Source organism: Macaca mulatta, chromosome X (assembly GCF_049350105.2).
Source record: "Macaca mulatta isolate MMU2019108-1 chromosome X, T2T-MMU8v2.0, whole genome shotgun sequence".
NCBI lineage: Eukaryota > Metazoa > Chordata > Mammalia > Primates > Cercopithecidae > Macaca > Macaca mulatta.
The window spans coordinates 115,720,579-115,740,219 of NC_133426.1; the positions used below are offsets into that span (position 1 = coordinate 115,720,579).

Consider the following 19,641-nt stretch of genomic DNA (forward strand, 5'->3'; position numbering starts at 1 on the left):
TGCTTGAAACCCAGGACCCTGGTGGTGTCGGCACATGAGGAAATCTTCTGATCTGCAGATTGCAAAAACTGTGAGAAAAGCATAGTAACCCAGCTGGGTAGCACAGTCCCTCAGGGCTTCCCTTGGATGGGGGAGGGAGGTCCCCCAGCTTCTTATACTTCCCGAGTGAAGCAACACCCCACCCTGCTTCTGCTTGCCCTCTGTGGGTTGGACCCACTGCATAACCAGTCCAAATGAGATAAACTGGGTACCTTAGTTGGAAATGCAGAAATCACCCTCCTTCTCCGTTGATCTCATTGGGAGCTGCAGACCAGAGCTGTTGCTATTTGGCCATCTTGGCCCCTCCCAATATGAAGGCTTTGCTTGGCACTCATTCTCTCCCCTGCTGCCCCGTGAAGAGGTGCCTTCTGCCATCATTGTAAGTTTCCTGAGATTTCCCCAGTGATGTGAAACTGTGAGCCGATTAAACCTCTTTTCTTTTTTTTTTTTTCATAGTTGAGATTTTATTGGTTGAGGATCAGTACAGACATTTCAATTTGTACGCAATTCTTAACATATGTAACGAAATTCTAAAAAGCCATGTATTGTAATTCTTTTTTAAAGTTATTCCAGTGACTTTCCAGCTTAAAATTTGGAAGCAAATTTTCCTTAAGAGGCTATCAAGTACCAGTATCTTCACATGTTGCTCAGCTGTTACATATGGCCCACCAGTTCACAACTGAATAGCTGGTACACTACATATTCAAATTTGTAATCTTTCACAGCACAGTAACAAAGTTATTAGGAAAACAGGACTACCACAACCAAAGATGTTACAGAGTGCACACAATTCCGACAGGGAGCGCCATGATCAAGCAGTGGTTCTCTTTAGGAAACAATTCTACTAAAAAACAACATGAGAATAGAATTTAAAATGTTCAAGACATTAAATGCAGGACTGACTCCATATTGCCATTTAATATGCTTTGTATTATAGGATATAAAAACTAACCCCCCATCTATGGAATGTTAAGCTGACACCCAAGACAGTCAAAGCCTCCCATAATTCAATATCCCATACTATTTTCTGGTTGTACCAAAAAATAAACAACCAGCAAATGATTTTACCTCTTAAAAAAAGCATTTACACTTAAAAAATGGGATGAGGTGGGATTCCCTCCTTCTTAAAAATGTTTGTAGAGTTACTAAAAAACTTGCATTTACAAAATAGTTGATAAAAGTATTCCTCTGGATCGTACAAGAAGGGAGACAGGGACCACTGGTAAGACATGGTATATGGTATTAATCAGACTTGGCTTCTTTTTCTCCTGCTTCATCAGAGGCTGGACTCTCCTCAGTTTTCGTTTCCCCATTTTCTGCAGGTAAATCTTTAGTTACTTGGTTAGCCACTTCGACCTGTTTTCCCTTTGCTCCCCTTTTCCCTTTTGTTTGCACATTATTGTCTGAAGATTTATCCTTCGCTGCTGCCTTTTTCAGCTTCGCTTCCACTTTTGCAGGAGGTTTAGCTGACAACCTTGCCCATCTCCTCTTGGGCTCTTCCTTGGCGGCCCCTTTGGCGGAGCTGACCTTCCTCTTGGGCATCCTGGCGGCGAGGAAGGCGCATGCCGGGTGCCTGCCGGCCGAGGCGGGCTGAGAGCCTTCGCGAAACTGGGCTGCCTGGCCGCTGCCACTCCTCCCGCCGCCCTAGCTGCGGAAACCCACTAAACCTCTTTTCTTTATAAATTACCCAGTTACGGGTATTTCTTCATAGCAGCATGAGAACAGAATAACACATTTTCTTTGGATTAAATCTGCTTGGTGTTCTATAACCTTCCTTTATTTGGATATTGATATATCTCTCTAGGTTTGGGAAGTTCTCTGTTATTATCCCTTTGAATAAACTTTCTACCCACATCTCTTTGTCTACCTCCTTTATAAGGCCAGCAACTCTTAGATTTGCTTTTCGGAGGCTATTTTTTTGATTCTATAAGCATGCTTCATTGTATTTTATTCTTTATTCTTTCAACTCCTATGACTGTGTACTGTCAAATAGCCTGTCTTAAAGCTCACTAATAATTTCTTTCTGCTTGATCAATTCTTCTATTAAAAGACTCTGGTTTATTTTTCAGTATACCAGTTGCATATTTCCATTCCAGAATATCTGCTCGATTTTTAAAATTTAAAAAATTTTAAATAATTTTAAAAATTATTTTAATCTTTTTGTTAAATTTGTATGCTAGAATTCTGAATTCCTTCTCTGTGTTTTCTTGAATTTCTTTGAGTTTCCTCAACACACATGTTTAAAATTCTGTCTGAAAGTTCACATATCTGTGTTTCTCCAGGACTGGTCCCTGCTGGCTCTTTTAGTTAATTTAGTGAGTTCATGTTTTCCTGGATGGTTGTGATACTTTAAAATGTTTGTCTGTGTCTGGGCATTGAATACTTATTTATTTATTGTATTCTTCTCAATCTGTGCTTGTTTGTATTCATCCTTCTTGGAAGACTTTCAAGATATTCAAAAGGACTTGGGTAATGTGATCTAAGCTATATCTGCTTTAGGGTACATCCCAACCCCAGTAATGCTGTGGTTCTTGCAGACGCATAGAGGTAACATCTCAATGATCTTCGACAATATCCAGGAGAATTATCTGGATTACCAGGCAGTGACTCTTTTTTTCTTTCTCTACTTTCTCCCAAATAAACAAAAGTCTCTCTCTCTATCCTGAGTCACCTCTATTCTGAGTCACTTCACCACCAGGTGACTGTTCTGAGTCATTACATTAGAGTGACGTAAGCATCCCTGTGGCCACCACCACTAGGACTGCACTGAGTCAAACCTGAAGCCAGCACAGCACTGGTCTCACCCAAGAGTTGCTGTAACCACTGCCTATGTTCCTGCCTATGTTCACTCAAGGCTTTAAGGCTCTACAATCAGCAGGTGGCAAAGCCACTCAAGTGTTTGTCCTTCCTTTCAGGGTGGTGAGTTCCCCCAAACTCTGGGTGGGTCCAGAGGTGCCATCTGAGAGTCAGGGACTAGAGTCAAATACCATAGAAGTCTACTGAGTGTTCTATTGTACTGCAGCTGAGCTGGCACTCAAACCATGAGACACAGTCCTCTCCACTCTTTCCTCACCTTTGCAAAAGCAGAGGAGCCTCTCCCCATGGGCACTGCCCCCACAGGCCCACGAGAAGTACTGCCAGACTACTGCTGATGTTTCTTTAAGGCCCAAGGCTCCTCAGTCAGCTGTGGCAAATAGTGCCAGGCCTAAGACTTTACTCTTTAGGGTGGTTGGCTCCCCTCTTGCTCAGGGCAGGTTCAGAAATACGATCGAAGAGTCAAGTCCCAGAATTAGAGAATCCAAGAGCCCACTGGGTTCTCCATCCCCCTGCGGCCGAGCTGGCATCTAAGGCGCAAGACAAAGTCCCTTTTACATTTCCTTTCACTTTTCTCAAGCAGGACTCTTGCCCCATAGCCACCACAGCTGGGAATGTGCTGAGTCTCACTTTGAACCAGCATATCTGAGTCTCAAACCACAAGACACAGTCCTTGACATAGCACCTGGCCCAAGGCCCTTGTCATAGTACCTGGGTATCACTGATGGTTATTTGGGGTCCAAGGGCTCTTTAAGTAACAGGTGATGAATCCTGCCAGGACTTGGTCCTTTCCTCCAAGGCACTGGGCTCCCTTCTGTCCAAGAGTGTGTCTAGAAAGGTCGACCAGGAGCTAGGGCCAGGAAAGAGGCTTCACAACTCTAATCCATGCCCTGTCCTGTTGTGGTTGAGCTGGTATCCAAGATGCAAGACAAAGTTCTCCCCACTTTTTCCTTTTCTCTCTTCAAACAGATGGAAGAGGTCTCTTTTGAAGCCACAAGCTGTGAAGCCCAGTGTAATGTGGAGGGTGTTGCCTGCACTCCCTCAGCTGTCTCAGCTGGTGTCTCAGTAGGCCTCATACTTTCTAGTAAGAACTCAAGTTCCAACTGCTGGGCTCGGCCATTCCCCTCCGGCTATGGCTATTGTAAATGCTCCCTTGTGGCTGGGTGTCAGCTGAGTTTGGTCTAATTTTACTTTTGGCAATAATAGAGCAGCACTGAGTTCAGTGTCTCACAATTGCTGTTCTCTACATCTACCCAGCACACAGTAACACTCTCGGCATCATGCTGCAGCTGCTGGAGAATGGGGTAGGGGTGACATTGGCAATACAAGACTGTTTTCCTACCTCTTTAGTGCCTCTTTTAGCAATATGAACTTAAAAGTAGGTACTGTAAATGCTCACCTGATTTTTGATTCGTATGAAGGTGCTTTTTTTGGCTAGACAGTTGTTAAATTAGTGTACTTATGGGGGAGGTCGCAATTAGTGGAGCCTTCTATTATGCCATCTTGCTACACTCTCTCAGTATTTCAGTTTCTTAATAGCTGAGTGATAGGCCATTATATGGATATGGACATTGTTTTAATTCATTCTTCACTTTATGAGCATGTGTGTTGTTTACACCTTTTGGTTATTGTGCATAATGGTGCTGTATAAGTTTGTTTACAAATGTTTGAACATTTGTTTTTAGTTCTTTTGAGTATATATCTAGGAGTGGAACTACTGGGTCATATAGTATTTTTATGTTTAACTTTTTGAGAAATCACCAAATGGTTTTTCATAGTAGCTTCACCTTTTCACATTTTTACCAGCAATGTATGAGGGGTCCAATGTCCTGCATAGTCACAAACACTTGTTAGTCTTCTCCTCCTCCTCCTCCTCCCCTCCCACCTTCTTCTCTTCCTCTTCTTCTTTTTATTGTTGATGTTATTATTATTATTGTCATCTTAGTGTGGGTAAGGTGGTATCTCACTGTGCTTTTTTTTTTTGCATTTCTTTAATAACCAATGATTCTGAGAAGCCTCTCGTGTGCTTGTGGGCCATTTGTAAACTTCTTTGGAGAAATGTCTACTCAAGTCCGTTGACATGTTTATATTGGATTGTTTGTCATTCTGTTGTTGAGTTGTAAGTGTCTTTTATATAGTCTGGATACTAGATCCTTATCAAATACATTATTTGCAAATATTTTCTTCCATTGTATGGGCTATCTTTTTATTCTCTTGGTTATATCATTTGATATGCAAATGTTTGTTAATTCTGATGAAGTCTAAGTTATCTGTGTTTTAAATTGCTTGTGCTTTTAGTGCCATTCCTAAGAAACCATTGCCAGATCCAGGGCCCAAGATTTACCCCTGTGATTTCTTCTAACGGTTTTGTGGTTTTAGCTCTTATATTCATGTCTTTTTTCTATAATGAATAAATTTTTGTATATAGTGTGAGGTTAAGAGTTGATTTTCATCCTTTTGCATATGGCTATCAATTTGTCTCAACATAATTTGTTGAAGAGACAATTCTTTCTTCATTGAATGATCTTGTCACCCTTATTGAAGATCAATCAACCATAAATTTGAGGGTTTATTTCTATACTCTCTATTCTATTAATATATATGTCTATATTTATGCCAGTAATACATTGTTTTGATTACTATAGCTTGTAATGAGTTTTGAAATTGGAAAGTATGAGTTTTCCAATTTTCTTTTTCTCAAAGTTGTTTGGTTATTTGGGTCCCTGGAAATACCATTATGAATTTGGTGTCAGCCTTTCCATTTCTATAAAAAACGTTGTTGAGATATTTATAGGTATTGCGTTAAATTTGTAGGTTTCTTTGGGGAGTATTACTGTCTTAACAATATTAAATCTTCTAATCTGTGAGCACAGGGTGACTTATTTATTTAGGTTATCCTTAATTTCCTTCAGCAATATATTGTAATTTTTATGTACAAACCTTCTATCTTCTTGGTTAAATTTATTTCTATGCATTTTATTATTTTGATGCTATTGTAAGTTGAATTATTTTATTAATTTTCTTTTCAGATTGTTCATTTTTAGTGTATGAAAATACGACTAATTTTATGTGTTGCTCTTATACTGTATAACTTCAATGAATTCCATTTGTCTTTTTTTAAAAAAATCTTCTGTTTATTTGCTGACATCTTTTTTTTAATGTGTTGAGGCTATTTTGTCATTTGTTTCAAACATGTCCATAAATACTTTTTGATGCATATTTTTATGAATACTTTGTTACATTATTCTAATATCTCTCTTATCACACTGTTGACATCCATTCATTGTTTTTTTCCATTCAGTTAGATATCTTCTTGATTCTTGTTGTCAGTGATTTTTGATTGAAATCTGGATTTGGGATATTGCGTTATGAGACTCTGGTTCCTATTTAAACCTGCTTTGGCTGGACTCCTCTAATACTGCTCCAGCAGAGAAAACAAGAGTGCTACCTCATTAATTCCAGGTGGAAGTAGAAATCCAATTTCCCGACTCAGCTTCCACTAATACCTAAGGTGGGTAGGGGGCGCCGCTCTTCATGACTGCTGAGTGAGGCTGGGAGACCCTGTTCCCCACTAGGCCTATGGTGATACCTCCCTGGAGGGGAAGATTAGGTCCTCCTCACTACTGCTCCCAATATGGCCTCCACAGACACCACAACATTGTGCTCTCACTACCACTCTGTGGTGGAGAAATTCTTGACACTCCTCTAGGACATTTCTGACACGATCCCAATGCAGGGAGGGAGTGGTGCCTTATTATTGCCAGATGCCAAGTAGAAGTCCACGTTCCTCACATGGTCTCCACTGATACTGAGGTGGCAAGTGTCAGTAGTGAGAATCATACTACTTCCCAGCAGGGATGAAGTCTCTGCTCAGTATTTCTCTGTAGCTGGCCTTCTCTGATAGCACCCCAGCAGGGAGTTTGGGGCAACTTATTATACTCTGGCTAGCATAGCCTTTGCTGGGGGGTGTGGGTGCATGTGTGTGTGTGTCCACAGTGTTTTCTATGGTGTTTGGCTGGAATATATTGTTTATTAGTCTAAAAGTATTTCGTCTGGCTAAGCTGCCCTTTTCTGGTCCTTTGGATAGAGGAAGCAGGATATTGCTGGGTTTTCTTTTTGTCTGGGTACATTGGCATGTTGGGGTTTCTGGTTCTTTCAGCGTGAAGCAAAAAGTAAACCTAAGGAACTCATCACCATGTTGTCTTTTGGATCCTGAGGTTTTAAGTCAGTCTTCCCTCTCCTCTCTTTTGTTTGTATTACATATAATGTTCATATATAAAGTTGGACTTGTGGAAGGGATAGAGGAAAGAATGTCTACTATATCCCATCACAAATAGAAGTTCCTAAAGAGGTTTTAGAACTGTGTAGACTATTTCTTAAGACTTTTTCGTTCTATTTTCACCACGTATTTATAATTGAAAAGCAAATAATATTCTCATATTAGAGATGAAGAAATGGAGGCACCAAGGTGTTAGGATGTTCCCTCCAAGTCATGTAGTGATTTCTAATTGAATATAAATAGAAAGACCAGATTTTTTGACCAGCAACTCACAGTATTTCCATAGGATCATCCTTTATAATCCAAATAAACACCCAGTATTTTATGTGCAAAGAAAGGACTTTGTTGTAATAATAAAATGCATTCATGCTACAGCATGTTGTGTCAACACTGAGAATTCTTACAGAGCTGGAGGAACTTCAGCAGATAGGGAGCCACAATTTATAAGTTATAATCAGATAGGACATACCCAAGGTGGAGCAGCAGCTGTTGTAGGGACCCACATTGGCAGACACCAGGTGAGTGACTTAATGTAAATTCTCTGGGCTTCTCATTCAGTTTACATTTTCCAAAGATGACTCCTAGGAGAAGCACAAATCTTCAACCTCAGGTCAATTTAGAAGTGTAACGTTATTGGAAAAGGTGTCAGCTTTTTAAAGAAACACTTGCTGTTTTTTAGAGCTATTAGTTACCAATCTGTGCTGGGTGACTTTGCAAAGCAAAATAAAGGACCAATGGCAATTAGAGGCAGACATCTTACAGACTTTGGTGATTATAAAGGTTATAAAAGTCTTATTCATGCCTTTACATGTACATACATTGAATAAGTCTTACACACGTTAGTATAAGACTTTTCTAACCATGAAAGTTATCCATTATAGAATGGGCTGCTTCATTATGTAATGAGTCCTTGATCATTGGATAGCTTCAAGCTAAGGGATCCTGAAGAATTGATACTTACACTTGGTGGCCATTTGGCCTAGAGAAGTCCTGTTTTACTCTTGGGCAAAATCTACTTAGCAATACACTCCCTCTCTGTCTTAGGCTGCTCAGGCTGCCATAGCCACATACCATAGACTAGGTAGTTTAAACAACATAATTTTTTTCTGGAGGCTAGAAGTCTGAGGTCAAGGTTCCACTTTGATCAGACTCTGGTGAGGGCTCTCTTCCTGACTTACAGGCAGCTTGCTTGATGTGTGCCCACATGGTCTTTCTTCTATACACATGCATATATTGAGACAGGGAGATTTTTTTTCTTTTTCTTATAAGGTCACCAATCCTATCAAATTAGGATCCCACCCTTATGACCTCATTTTATGTTACTTTCTTTTTTTTTTTAATTTATTTATTATTATTATACTTTAAGTTGTAGGGTACATGTGCATAATGTGCAGGTTTGTTACATATGTATACTTGTGCCACGTTGGTGTGCTGCACCCATCAACTCGTCATTTACATCAGGTATAACTCCCAGTGCAATCCCTCCCCCCTCCCCCCTCCCCATGATAGGCCCCGGTGTGTGATGTTCCCCTTCCCGAGTCCAGGTGATCTCATTGTTCAGTTCCCACCTATGAGTGAGAACATGCGGTGTTTGGTTTTCTGTTCTTGTGATAGTTTGCTAAGAATGATGGTTTCCAGCTGCATCCATGTCCCTACAAAGGACACAAACTCATCCTTTTTGATGGCTGCATAGTATTCCATGGTGTATATGTGCCACATTTTCTTAATCCAATCTGTCACTGATGGACATTTGGGTTGATTCCAAGTCTTTGCTATTGTGAATAGTGCTGCAATAAACATACGTGTGCATGTGTCTTTATAGCAGCATAATTTATAATCCTTTGGGTATATACCCAGTAATGGGATGGCTGGGTCATATGGTACATCTAGTTCTAGATCCTTGAGGAATCGCCATACTGTTTTCCATAATGGTTGAACTAGTTTACAATCCCACCAACAGTGTAAAAGTGTTCCTATTTCTCCACAGCCTCTCCAGCACCTGTTGTTTCCTGACTTTTTAATGATCGCCATTCTAACTGGTGTGAGATGGTATCTCATTGTGGTTTTGATTTGCATTTCTCTGATGGCCAGTGATGATGAGCATTTTGTCATGTGTCCGTTGGCTGTATGAATGTCTTCTTTTGAGAAATGTCTGTTCATATCCTTTGCCCACTTTTTGATGGGGTTGTTTGTTTTTTTCTTGTCAATTTGTTTGAGTTCTTTGTAGGTTCTGGATATTAGCCCTTTGTCAGATGAGTAGATTGCAAAAATTTTCTCCCATTCTGTAGGTTGCCTGTTCACTCTGATGGTAGTTTCTTTTGCTGTGCAGAAGCTCTTTAGTTTAATGAGATCCCATTTGTCAATTTTGGCTTTTGCTGCCGTTGCTTTTGGTGTTTTAGACATGAAGTCTTTGCCCATGCCTATGTCCTGAATGGTACTACCTAGGTTTTCCTCTAGGATTTTTATGGTATTAGGTCTAACATTTAAGTCTCTAACCCATCTTGAATTAATTTTCGTATAAGGAGTAAGGAAAGGATCCAGTTTCAGCTTTCTACTTATGGCTAGCCAATTTTCCCAGTACCATTTATTAAATAGGGAATCCTTTCCCCATTTCTTGTTTCTCTCAGGTTTGTCAAAGATCAGATGGCTGTAGATGTGTGGTATTATTTCTGAGGACTCTGTTCTGTTCCATTGGTCTAAATCTCTGTTTTGGTACCAGTACCATGCTGTTTTGGTTACTGTAGCCTTGTAGTATAGTTTGAAGTCAGGTAGCGTGATGCCTCCAGCTTTGTTCTTTTGACTTAGGATTGTCTTGGAGATGCGGGCTCTTTTTTGGTTCCATATGAACTTTAAAGCAGTTTTTTCCAATTCTGTGAAGAAACTCATTGGTAGCTTGATGGGGATGGCATTGAATCTATAAATTACCTTGGGCAGTATGGCCATTTTCACGATATTGATTCTTCCTATCCATGAGCATGGTATGTTCTTGCATTTGTTTGTGTCCTCTTTTATTTCACTGAGCAGTGGTTTGTAGTTCTCCTTGAAGAGGTCCTTTACATCCCTTGTAAGTTGGATTCCTAGGTATTTGATTCTCTTTGAAGCAATTGTGAATGGAAGTTCATTCCTGATTTGGCTCTCTGTTTGTCTGTTACTGGTGTATAAGAATGCTTGTGATTTTTGCACATTAATTTTGTATCCTGAGACTTTGCTGAAGTTGCTTATCAGCTTAAGGAGATTTTGGGCTGAGACAATGGGGTTTTCTAAATATACAATCATGTCATCTGCAAACAGGGACAGTTTGACTTCTTCTTTTCCTAACTGAACACCCTTGATTTCTTTCTCTTGCCTAATTGCCCTAGCCAGAACTTCCAACACTATGTTGAATAGGAGTGGTGAGAGAGGGCATCCCTGTCTTGTGCCAGTTTTCAAAGGGAATTTTTCCAGTTTTTGCCCATTCAGTATGATATTGGCTGTGGGTTTGTCATAAATAGCTCTTATTATTTTGAGGTACGTTCCATCAATACCGAATTTATTGAGCGTTTTTAGCATGAAGGGCTGTTGAATTTTGTCAAAAGCCTTTTCTGCATCTATTGAGATAATCATGGGGTTCTTGTCTTTGGTTCTGTTTATATGCTGGATTATGTTTATTGATTTGCGAATGTTGAACCAGCCTTGCATCCCAGGGATGAAGCCCACTTGATCATGGTGGATAAGCTTTTTGATGTGTTGCTGAATCCGGTTTGCCAGTATTTTATTGAGGATTTTTGCATCGATGTTCATCAGGGATATTGGTCTAAAATTCTCTTTTTTTGTTGTGTCTCTGCCAGGCTTTGGTATCAGGATGATGTTGGCCTCATAAAATGAATTAGGGAGGATTCCCTCTTTTTCTATTGATTGGAATAGTTTCAGAAGGAATGGTACCAACTCCTCCTTGTACCTCTGGTAGAATTCAGCTGTGAATCCATCTGGTCCTGGACTTTTTTTGGTTGGTAGGCTATTAATTATTGCCTCAATTTCAGAGCCTGCTATTGGTCTATTCAGGGACTCAACTTCTTCCTGGTTTAGTCTTGGAAGAGTGTAAGTGTCCAGGAAATTATCCATTTCTTCTAGATTTTCCAGTTTATTTGCGTAGAGGTGTTTATAGTATTCTCTGATGGTAGTTTGTATTTCTGTGGGGTCGGTGGTGATATCCCCTTTATCATTTTTAATTGCGTCAATTTGATTCCTCTCTCTTTTCTTCTTTATTAGTCTTGCTAGTGGTCTGTCAATTTTGTTGATCTTTTCAAAAAACCAACTCCTGGATTCATTGATTTTTTGGAGAGTTTTTTGTGTCTCTATCTCCTTCAGTTCTGCTCTGATCTTAGTTATTTCTTGCCTTCTGCTAGCTTTCGAATGTGTTTGCTCTTGCTTCTCTAGTTCTTTTAATTGTGATGTTAGAGTGTCAATTTTAGATCTTTCCTGCTTTCTCTTGTGGGCATTTAGTGCTATAAATTTCCCTCTACACACTGCTTTAAATGTGTCCCAGAGATTCTGGTATGTTGTATCTTTGTTCTCATTGGTTTCAAAGAACATCTCTATTTCTGCCTTCATTTCATTATGTACCCAGTAGTCATTCAGGAGCAGGTTGTTCAGTTTCCATGTAGTTGAGCGGTTTTGATTGAGTTTCTTAGTCCTGAGTTCTAGTTTGATTGCACTGTGGTCTGAGAGACAGTTTGTTATAATTTCTGTTCTTGTACATTTGCTGAGGAGTTCTTCACTTCCAATTACGTGGTCGATTTTGGAGTAAGTACGATGTGGTGCTGAGAAGAATGTATATTCTGTTGATTTGGGGTGGAGAGTTCTATAGATGTCTATTAGGTCTGCTTGCTGCAGAGATGAGTTCAATTCCTGGATATCCTTGTTAACTTTCTGTCTCGTTGATCTGTCTAATGTTGACAGTGGAGTGTTGAAGTCTCCCATTATTATTGTATGGGAGTCTAAGTCTCTTTGTAAGTCTCTAAGGACTTGCTTGATGAATCTGGGTGCTCCTGTATTGGGTGCATATATATTTAGGATAGTTAGCTCTTCCTGTTGAATTGATCCCTTTACCATTATGTAATGGCCTTCTTTGTCTCTTTTGATCTTTGATGGTTTAAAGTCTGTTTTATCAGAGACTAGTATTGCAACCCCCGCTTTTTTTTGTTCTCCATTTGCTTGGTATATCTTCCTCCATCCCTTTATTTTGAGCCTATGTATGTCTCTGTGTGTGAGATGGGTCTCCTGAATACAGCAGACTGATGGGTCTTGACTCTATCCAGTTTGCTAGTCTGTGTCTTTTAATTGGAGCATTTAGTCCATTTACATTTAAGGTTAAGATTGTTATGTGTGAACTTGATCCTGCCATTATGATATTAACTGGTTATTTTGCTCGTTAGTTGATGCAGTTTCTTCCTAGCCTCGATGGTCTTTACATTTTGGCATGTTTTTGCAATGGCTGGTACCGGTTGTTCCTTTCCATGTTTAGTGCTTCCTTCAGGGTCTCTTGTAAGGCAGGCCTAGTGGTGACAAAATCTCTAAGCATTTGCTTATCTGTAAAGGATTTTATTTCTCCTTCACTTATGAAACTTAGTTTGGCTGGATATGAAATTCTGGGTTGAAAATTCTTTTCTTTAAGAATGTTGAATATTGGCCCCCACTCTCTTCTGGCTTGGAGAGTTTCTGCCGAGAGATCTGCTGTTAGTCTGATGGGCTTCCCTCTGTGGGTAACCCGACCTTTCTCTCTGGCTGCCCTTAAGATTTTTTCCTTCATTTCAACTTTGGTGAATCTGGCAATTATGTGTCTTGGAGTTGCTCTTCTCGAGGAGTATCTTTGTGGTGTTCTCTGTATTTCCTGGATTTGAATGTTGGCCTGCCCTACTAGGTTGGGGAAGTTCTCCTGGATGATATCCTGAAGAGTGTTTTCCAACTTGGTTCCATTTTCCCCCTCACTTTCAGGCACCCCAATCAGACGTAGATTTGGTCTTTTTACATAATCCCATACTTCTTGCAGGCTTTGTTCATTTCTTTTTCTTCTTTTTTCTTTTGGTTTCTCTTCTCACTTCATTTCATTCATTTGATCCTCAATCGCTGATATTCTTTCTTCCAGTTGATCGAGTCGGTTACTGAAGCTTGTGCATTTGTCACGTATTTCTTGTGTCATGGTTTTCATCTCTTTCATTTCGTTTAGGACCTTCTCTGCATTAATTACTCTAGCCATCAATTCTTCCACTTTTTTTTCAAGATTTTTAGTTTCTTTGCGCTGGGTACGTAATTCCTCCTTTAGCTCTGAGAAATTTGATGGACTGAAGCCTTCTTCTCTCATCTCGTCAAAGTCATTCTCAGTCCAGCTGTGATCCGTTGCTGGCGATGAGCTGCGCTCCTTTGCCGGGGGAGATGCGCTCTTATTTTTTGAATTTCCAGCTTTTCTGCCCTGCTTTTTCCCCATCTTTGTGGTTTTATCTGCCTCTGGTCTTTGATGATGGTGATGTACTGATGGGGTTTTGGTGTAGGTGTCCTTCCTGTTTGATAGTTTTCCTTCTAACAGTCAGGACCCTCAGCTGTAGGTCTGTTGGAGATTGCTTGAGGTCCACTCCAGACCCTGTTTGCCTGGGTATCAGCAGCAGAGGCTGCAGAAGATAGAATATTTCTGAACAGTGAGTATACCTGTCTGTTTCTTGCTTTGGAAGCTTCCTCTCAGGGGTGTACTCCACCCTGTGAGGTGTGGGGTGTCAGACTGCCCCTAGTGGGGGATGTCTCCCAGTTAGGCTACTCAGGGGTCAGGGACCCACTTGAGCAGGGAGTCTGTCCCTTCTCAGATCTCAACCTCCGTGTTGGGAGATCCACTGCTCTCTTCAAAGCTGTCAGACAGAGTCGTTTGCGTCTGCAGAGGTTTCGGCTGTGTTTGTTATTTCCCTGTCCCCAGAGGTGGAGTCTACAGAGACAGGCAGGTTTCCTTGAGCTGCTGTGAGCTCCACCCAGTTCGAGCTTCCCAGCAGCTTTGTTTACCTACTTAAGCCTCAGCAATGGCGGGCACCCCTCCCCCAGCCTCGCTGCTGCCTTGCCGGTAGATCACAGACTGCTGTGCTAGCAATGAGGGAGGCTCCGTGGGTGTGGGACCCTCCTGGCCAGGTGTGGGATATGATCTCCTGGTGTGCCTGTTTGCTTAAAGCGCAGTATTGGGGTGGGAGTTACCCTATTTTCCAGGTGTTGTGTGTCTCAGTTCCCCTGGCTAGGAAAAGGGATTCCCTTCCCCCTTGCGCTTCCCAGGTGAGGCAATGCCTCGCCCTGCTTCAGCTCTCGCTGGTCGGGCTGCAGCAGCTGACCAGCACCGATCGTCCGGCACTCCCCAGTGAGATGAACCCAGTACCTCAGTTGAAAATGCAGAAATCACTGGTCTTCTGTGTCGCTCGCGCTGGGAGTTGGAGACTGGAGCTGTTCCTATTCGGCCATCTTGCTCCGCCCCCTATGTTACTTACTTTACACAAGCACTGCCTACAAATACAGTAACACTAGGGTTTTGTACTTCAATATGTTAATTTGGTAAGAGGACATAATTCAGCCCAAAGCACTCTCCCTGTCCTTGTTCAAACTGTTTTCATATAAGAGTAATTAAGTAGGACACAAGTTAAGGAGCATGTTGCTTGGTTGTATTTGATTCATTTCTCAAGCTGATTTGGTATAATGCTTTTCACAGAGTAGGTTCACACTATATGTTTGTTGAATTAATGAATAAATGAATGAAGCACTTACACAGGTGGAATAAAATGTTTTAGCTCTAACAGATAAATGCCATCTGTCTCTTTCCAAGTTTCACAACTCACTGTATTGCCCCAACTCTTTAGCATGGATTTCAAAGTCCTTCATAACATAGTCCGTACTCACATTGCTTGCTTCATCTTCCATTGCTTCTGTCTCTCTCACCTAGAACCCAGCCACCAAATTCCTTCCTCTCCCCTAAACACACTAAGCTCTTTGATAACTCCAAACTTCTGCATGTGCACAAGTCCCTTTGCCTAAAATGGTCTTTCCTATCTTTTTGACAAGGCAATTTCTTTAAGACCCATTTAACATGTCACAATTTTTATGAAGACCTTTCCCAATTCCTACCAAGAAAACCACTGGTTCATTTCTTTGTAATTCCACAGCATTTTCTGCATGCTTCTATGATAGCTCTTCTCTCATAGGCTTGTAGTTATTTTTTATATCTGTTTCCCTCACTAGACTGTAAATTCCTCAAAGGCAGGAACCCTTGTCTCATTACTATTTGTACTCCTAGCACCTAGGAAATAGTACATACTGGTGTCCAGTAAATGTTGGAAACTATGTCTTTTGAGTTGCACGATCTGACATAATTTTGGCTGCTCTTCTAAACTTGTAAGTGATGATTATTTAAAATATTAGTAGTGATAAAATAAGAAATAGCAGAATTCAGGATATAAACTTGCATTTTATATATATACACATATACATGTATATATAATTTGCATATATATATTGTTTACAAGAAATTTTGTGGCATATGGATGTGCTTTGTTACTAAAAGGCTGAAAGGTTAGGGCTGGTACATTTGATGTCTCAAAAGTTAAATAGCAGTTAAATAGCCCTGGGGAATAGTGTGGTTGTGCATACAAAAGCATTTATACTTGTAATTTGTTTTTTCTGATGCAGCATGATTTTGACTTTGGCATGTAGCCTTGTAAATTAACAGAATTAATATGCATTATATCTAGAGAAAGGTAGTTAATTCAGATTTCCACTATACATATTAAATCTGTGCATTTTTCTCTAGCCTGGCTCTATGCAGGTGTATGTGACAAAGATCCGTACCTACTTTTCAGATATACTCACTTGACAAATTCAGTTATTGAAGATGTTTTTCATTAAAGTTTAAATTTCTAATATCAGTCCTGTAATGGAGATGGGGAGATATAGAACATTAAGGGAGCAGAGATTAAAGGAAAATTGGCTTGGTTTCAGAAACACATAGCAAAAAGGAAGATTCAAACAAAAGTTGGAAGAAATTAGTTTTCACTAGACCTTTATCTACAGAGATTTGTTCACATGGGCTAAGAGAAAAGTTGTAACAATATTTTGACCCATATCAGCTGAAACATAAGAGAGTTACCTTTCTAGTCTATGTCATCTAGATCAGGGCTTCTCAATGTGGTCCCTTTACCAGCAGCATCAGCACCACCTGAGAAATTATTAGAAATGGAGATTATCGGATCCTGTTAAAGACCCACTGAATCAGACTCTTGGAGTATGGCTGAACAATGGGTTTTTAAACACACCCTGTGGGTGATCCTGATACAAATTCAAGTTTGAGAACTACTGCTCTAGATTTTTATGCTTTATGAATTACCTGGATAATTACACATCTGTATTCCTCCTTTTGTTCCTGTATGGGGCTGATGATAAATTGTTTTCAGGTGTTAGCTATTATTACTATGTTAAAATTGTCTCAGCTCCTTTTGTACCTGGGCTTTGTGCTCGGATTCCTAACTTAGAAGCCCCAGGGTTTTTTTTTTTTTTTTTTTTTTTTTCATCCTTGATTCTCTAACTTTATTCCCTAGCCTTATAATATAAACTTTATCTTGCCAGTTGTAGAAATCCGTAAAACACAAACTCAGATCAGATAGTAGAAATCGCATACACTTCTTTTTGGGTGTGCAGAATGTGTATGGGAGTGTATTTTGCCTAAAATCCTGTTATTCCATTTCTGAGTGTTTTTATTAAAGATACAATAAAACAAGTGCAGAGATAAATATCTATATAGTTTTTTTATTGTAAACTTGTTTGCAGTGTTGAAAAACTGAAAAGTTCAAACGTTCATCAATGAGGGGTGGTTATAAATATTATGTTGTATCAGCATGGGTAAAGATTTCATGACAAAGACACCAAAAGCAATTGCAATAAAAGCAAAAATTGACAAAGGAGATCTAATTAAACTAAAGAACTTCTGCATAGCAAAAGAAACTATCAACAGAGTAAACAGATAATTTACAGAATGGGAGAAAAATTTTGCAAACTATGCATCTGACAAAGGTCTAATATACAACATCTATAAGAAGCTTAAATTTACAAGAAAAATGAAAATAAACCCGTTAAAAAGTGGATAAAGGGCATGAATAGACATGTCTCAAAAGAAGAAATACATGTAGCCAAAACTCATATAAAAAAAGCTCAACATCACCGATCATTACAGAAATGCAAATCAAAATCACAAAAAGATACCATCTCACACCAGTCAGAATGGCTATTATTAGAAAGTCAAAAAATAACAGATTCTGGTGATAGTGTGGAGAAAAAGGTATGTTTTTACACTGTTGATGGGAGTGTAAATTAGTTTAACCATTGTGAAAAGCAGTGTGGTGATTCCTCAAAGACCTAAAAATACCATTTGACCCAGCAATCTGATTACTGGGTATATACCCAAAGAATATAAATCATTTGATTATAAAGACATATGCATGCATATATTCATTGCAGGACTATTTACAATAGAAAAGACATGGACTCAACCTAAATGCCTATCAATGATAGACTGGATAAAGAAAATGTGATACATGTACATCATGGAATACTATACAACCATATAAAACAACAAGATTATTTCCTTTGCAGGGACGGGAGCGGGGAGCTTGAGGCCATTCTCCTTAGCAAACTAATGCAAGAACAGAAAACCAAATACTGCATGTTCTCACTTATAAGTGGGAACTAAATTATGAGAACACATGGACACATAGAAGGGAACAGCACACACTAGGTTTTATTGGAGGGTGGAAGGTGAAAGGAGGAAGAGGATCAGGAAAAATAGCTAATGGATACTAGGCTTAATACCTGGGTGATGAAATAATCTGTATAACAAATCCCCGTTACATACTTTTACCTATGTAACAAACCTGCACATCCTACACATGTACCCCTGAGCTTAAAATAAAAGTTCCAAAAAGTAAAACATAAAACAATTATGTTAGATACCTATTATTGTGTATTTTTGATATAGTTTGTCTCTTTGTCCCTACCCAAATTTCATCTCAATTTGTAGTCTCCACATGTTAAGGAAGGGACCTCAGGGAAGTGACTGAATTGTGGGGAGTGGTTTTCCGCATGCCTTTCTCAGGATAGTGAGGGAGTTCTCATGAGAGGTGATGGTTTTAAAAGTGGCAGTTCCCCCTGCATGCTGTCTCTCTCCTGTTGCCTTGTGAAGAAGGTGCCTGTTTCCCCTTCAGCTTCCACCATGACTATAAGTTTCCTGAGGTCTCACCAGCCATACAGAATTGTGAGTTAATTAAACCTCTTTTGTTGATGAATTGCACAGTCTCAGGTAGTGTCTTCAGAGCAGTGTGAAAACAGACTGATACAGAAAATTGGTATCAGGAGTTTGGGGTACTGCTATGAAGATAACCTGAAAATGTGGAAGCTACTTTGGAACTTGATAATGAGCAGAGGTTGAAACAGTTTGGAGGGCTCAGAAGAAGGCAGGAAGATGTGGATAACTTTGGAAATTCCTGGAGACTTGTTGAATAGTTTTGACCGAAATGTTATTAGCAATATGACAATAAAGTCCAGACTGAGGTAGTCTCAGATGGAGATGAGGAACTTGTTGGGAACTGGAGAAAAGGTGACTCTTGCTATGTTTTAGCAAAGAGACTGGTAGCATTTTGCCCCGTCTTAGAGATCTGTGGAACTTTGAACTTTAGAGATTAGCAAAGAGACTGGTAGCATTTTGCCCTATCTTAGAGACCTGTGGAACTTTGAACTTTAGAGAGCTGAGTTACGGTATCTGGCAGAAGATATTTCTAAGTAGCAAAGCATTCAAGATATGACCTGTCTTCCTGAAAGATACAATTATATGCATTCACAAAGAGTGGCTTGAAACTTATGTTTAAAAGGAAAGCAAGATATAAAGGTTTGGAAAATTTGCAGCCTGACCATGTGGTAGAGAAGTAAAACCCATTTTCTTGGGAGAAATTCAAGCTGGCTGCAGAAATTTGCATAAGTAAAGAGGACCTGAATGCTAATTTTCCCCAAGACAATGGGGAAAGTATCTTCAGATCATGTCAGAGATCTTCATGGCAGCCCCTCCCATCCGAGGCCCAGAGACCTAGGAGGGAAAAATGGTTTTAAGGACTGAGCCCAGGGCCCTGCTGCTCTGTGCAGCCTCGGGACATGGTGACCTGCATGCCATCTGGTCCAATTCCAGCTGTGGCTAAAAGGGGCCAAGGTATAGCTTGAACTGTTGCTCCAGAGGGTGCAAACCCCAAGCCTTGGCAGCTCCCCCATGGTGTTGGGCCTGCAGGTTCCCAGAAGACAAGAGTTTGGGAGCCTCTGCCTAAATTTCAGAGGATGTATGGAAATGCCTAGATGTCCAAGCAGTAGTCTGTTGCAGGGGCATAGCCCTCATGGAGAACCTCTACTAGGGCAATGCAGAGGAGAAATGTGGGGTAGGAGCCCTCACAGAGTCTTCACTGGGGCACTGCCTAGTGGAG

At 40.2% G+C, this 19,641-nt stretch overlaps 1 pseudogene; it reads right to left on the minus strand.

Annotated features, from left to right (window-relative positions):
• Window positions 1-483: 483 nt before the first annotated feature.
• On the minus strand, window positions 484-1,680 carry LOC144338549 (non-histone chromosomal protein HMG-14 pseudogene; annotated as a pseudogene).
• Between the last annotated feature and the right edge of the window lie 17,961 nt (window positions 1,681-19,641).